The following is a 4942-nucleotide window of genomic DNA, read 5'->3' on the forward strand; positions in this document are numbered from 1 at the left end:
ATACCCCATTTTATTCACTACTATATATTAGCTTGTTTTATCCACTACTACATATTACCTTTATATTCACTCAAAATCTATCATTTCTTGTCTCACTTAGTGCAAGCCACTAGTGTCGAGTTAAGCTGGTAATTATCTGTTATCAGACGGATAGTTTGGGTTCTATCCCCACTGACTCAAGTGGACGTCCCCAGATACTAGTATAAAACTAGTGGGACCGTGTAACAAGCACGTAAAACCAACTTGCGAAAATTGGTGTAACCACTTCGTGGATAACTTGAATAAAAAACCAGCTTAACTCTTTTATAAACTTTAAATTTTGCTAATATATATATATATATATATATATATATATATATATATATATATGTATAATATTAAGCTCCTTGTTTTTATTTACTACTTGGCCAAGTCATAATTAAGCTAAAACCCAAAGTAATAGCAAAATTTAATAATTTATTAAAAAATAAAGCAAATTTCAAAACAAGAGCGAAATCCCTCTTTTAAGAGCGAATCACTCATTAAGAGCAAAATCGCCCCTATCGGAGTGATGCCCCAGTACAAAATCACTATTTATCACGCTTAAAGAGTGATTTCCCTCTTTTTTAATTAATTTTTAAATTTATCTAAATTTTATTTAAAATTTTTTATTTTTTTTCTATATTTTTTTATTTTAAATTATCTATAATCTTCAAAAAATTTATATTTTCTTTTACTTTTTACTATTTAACTCATTTTTATTGAAGTTATGTTCACATTTATATATTTCAATAAAATTTTTAAATAGATCAGCTCCATTATAAGTTGTTAAATAAATAGTATCACAACTCATTCTTGATGTATTAATTATTTGGGCTGGTTTATGACACATTACAATCATTTGAATATTATAATGTCTTCCTTCTGTGAAATAATAAGCTATATCCTTATTTAACTTATCGCCCATATCATCAAGAACAATTACGCTATCTTTGAATTTAGACTTACTTTTTGATGTGATCATATTTATATCACATTTATTAAATCCAATATAAAACTCGCCAGTCTCAGGATCTATCCAATCTCTTTCATCTTTACATACAATGATTATACTTTTAGCTTGCTGTTGGTCTTGATCTTGGTCTTGGTCTTTGTCTTGGTTTTGATCAACGTAACCGCTTGGCCGATCTAAGTATAATTTTAAATATTGTCTAATAAAATATGTTTCCCTGTGCTAGTTCCACCATAAACAATTTTATGTAATGATGACTTTTCATATTCAAATCTAATTAGACGCCTATTCATAAGTCCACCAAAGCTTTCTTCTAGTTTTGTACATTTACTCGGTATTGAATTATAAAATATAAAACAAATTACAATTATGATAATAAAAGTAAAAAATATACCTCCTTTATCCATTTTTATATATAAAATTTATATATAAAAATGCTTATCCTAACTTTTGAGGAATTCAACAATAAATTTAATAATGATAATAATGCTATGAGTGATATCAGAATAAAAGATATAGGTAAAGATATAAGTGTAACACCAATTGAAAATGTAATGAGAGATGAGAATCCTAAAACAATCAGGGAACTCAACTTCAACATTATTGTAAATCTACATCCAACTGATGGTTCACATTGGGTTTCAGTTATAAGAAGAGAAGGTGACCCTGTGTATTACTTTAATAGTTTTGGTGTTGAGACCCCACCATTATTTTTAGAAGACTATGTTGATCTAGGCTCTAATGAAAGAATACAACAATATGATGAATCTTTTTGTGGGGTTTATTGTTTATATATGATCTGTCTTATTTATAGAGGATTTAGATTTAACAATGCTTTGAATGTTCTAGTTAATCAATGTAAATATCCAGGAATATATATATGTTTTTGTTTAGGTTGCCATGTTAATGTTGAAGATAATGTTAATGATCTACGAAGTAGCTTTGCTAATCAGGGAACGGACGGAGTCCGTGGCATTCCAACTTGCTCCGCAGATAATGATAATGTTAATGTTAATGATCTACGAAGTAGCTTTGCTAATAATGATAATGATAATCTACGAAGTAGCTTAGCTAATCAGGGAACCTGCTTCGCAGATAATGATAATGATGATAATTTTATATATGTAATAGATGAAAAACATCAAAAGGGTAACCCAAGCAATGTGGAACCAAGACCGAAGGTCCTTTTATTGATCCACAGAGTGGTTACCAATCCCACTAACAATATCTCTGTAAACATAAATGGAGATCTACAACCATGGCTAAATGATGATAATATAATTACAGAAGCTACAATCCCAGAGAACTTTAGATGTATAATATATGGTCCCAGTGAATGTGGTAAGACATTCTTATTAAAATAACTAATTCTGGCTAGTATATATTTTGAAAAGTTATACTTTATTGGACCTACTGGCGCTCAATATAAAAATATGAGTTGCAAGTCTGTCGAGTTTGTTAAAGATATAAAAGATTTACCATCTCCCGATAAACTAACCAAAGATTTAAAGAAACTAATGATATTCGATGATGTTAGAGCCAAAGAACCAGTTTTTAATGAATACTTTTAAAGAGGCAGACATAATAATTGCAATATGATATATCTTAATCAAAATCTATTCACAATAGATAGAAGAGTGTTAGAGAGAATTTTATTCTATTTATTTTATTTCAACAAAGAGGTAAATTCCTCATATCTATATATCAAAACTTCTTTAATAATGATGAACTTAGTTATAATGATTTTGCTAATATATGTAATAAGGTATGGAAAAGCCTTATAAATACATCGTCCTTGATATAACTAAAAATAAAAATATTAATGACAAACTAGGAATTAATTGGGATCGGAGAGTTTTGTAGTTATTTATGTTTAATTATACTTTATAACTATACTAATCTCTGAATATGGTGTAAGGGATTGTACATTTTTTTAAAAATCTTTCTTTATTATATTTATGGCGATATGTACATAACCTACAATAGAATTGTTTAAATATATACTGAGAGGTATGTTTATATACTTTACACTTTCTATATGTTAGATATTGATCGGGATTATTAAAATGTACTAGTGAATGATCATGTTTATCTCTATATGTTATATCTCTATCACATACAAAACATTGATATGGTTTACCCTGACACCAATTACAACTTTGATCCCAGGACTTATTTTTACATTCATCACTTTTAACACTAAACATTTTTTAAGGAAAAAATACTATTTCAAATATATTATGATTATAATAAAACAAGGCTTTGCCCAGCTGTTACACCAGATCAACGAAGTTCATAACACAAAAAGACCTTCGGTCTGCTAGTTACACTATATGTAAAGTAAAACTTAATACATCACCATTAAAGTCTATAGGTTTTCCATACTAATCTTTAATTTGAAACTCTATATATTCTATTCTATCTTTAGTTACGTTTTGATACAAGATATTAGTTGGTATAATATTTATCAAGTAACCCGGTGGTTCTGTTAATGTAAAAGTATATAGTATGTCTGTGTTATTCCCATTATCTTTAACGCCAGAGATCAAATTATACTGATTGTTAATAGTACTAAAATCCATAATATCAACAATTTTCTGAGATGTATATTTACCTTTTTTATAACCTATTTTTCTAAATCCTAGTAATGGGGCTATTGAATTTTCTATGTCAAAGTTAATTGCACCTTGTTTTATTTCCATTAAACTTTTCATTGTATTCTTATCAGGTTCTATTATATCAATACCATTTGTTTCTTTTTTTATTAATTCCGCTATTTCAGTTAATTCGCATGCACCTGGTGTAATTGCTTTGTTATCACTATATAAGAACTGATTATTCCCTCTATTCACATTAAACACCGAATTTTAAACTGATAATCTAATGAAACCTAATTTTGTTGTATTAAGTATAGGTTCTTTAAAGTTAAACTTTTCTGTTGGCTTTATCATTCTAAAGTTAAGTGTATGCTCTGCTTTAGTTTTAATTAGAGTTTCATGTATCTTTTGTAGTTCATATAGATATATGTTGTCTGTCTTTTTTTATATCCGAATATTAGATTATATTTATGCTGAAACATCTACGAAGGGGCTCCGCCCTTGGTTCCCCGAGCAGGTTCTCTGATAGTTATAGTTAAAGTTAAATTATTGGATTATAAAAATGGATTTTAAATTCGATACAACTTATGGTTATAATAATGATAAACACAAAAGAATGATTATAAAACATAAACCTAATAATCTAGCAAAAATGAATACGGTTAAAACTAATATTAATATCATTCTCAATAGAGAAGGGAATCATTTATATTTGCGTTATACGTATCTAGAGATAGAGTTTGTTGTATTAAATGATGCCGGTGGTGTATTTGCTAAAAATGCTAATATCAGATTAGTTAATTATAGTATGATTGCATTATTTATTTCAGTTAAGCTAGAAACTAGTGGTGGTAGGATTATTGAATATATAGATCATTGTTATCCTAATCTATTGATGTATAAGTTATTAACTAGTACTGATGATGAATATGAGAGTGGTTTTGTTAGAAATCAAGGTAAAAGAGATAGTCAACTTAAAGGTGACCATATTGCTGCTGAACGAGGTCATATGTATATGATGAGTAAGATGAGTGATCTATTTGCTTTCGTAAATGATTTATAAAAAGTTATATATGGTTTAGGATTTAAACTAATATTAAAAAGAAATAATAGTGATAGAGCTCTTTTGGAGTTAATGCTGGTGCTGATGAAGTTGGCAATGATGGTAATATAGATATTAGAGATATATCACGGTGTGTGCCCAGTATTGATCCTAGTAATGACAATAGAATTATTGTTCAAAAGGGTTTAATTAAAAAGAATAATGTAGACTTTAGTTATCATGAAAGAAAGACATTTTATAAGAATGTACCCAATGCTACTAACTTCTTGTTTGATCTTGGTATGGAAAATG

This window comes from Convolutriloba macropyga, chromosome 11 (assembly GCF_964194025.1).
Source record: "Convolutriloba macropyga chromosome 11, txConMacr16.3, whole genome shotgun sequence".
Lineage (NCBI taxonomy): Eukaryota > Metazoa > Xenacoelomorpha > Acoela > Convolutidae > Convolutriloba > Convolutriloba macropyga.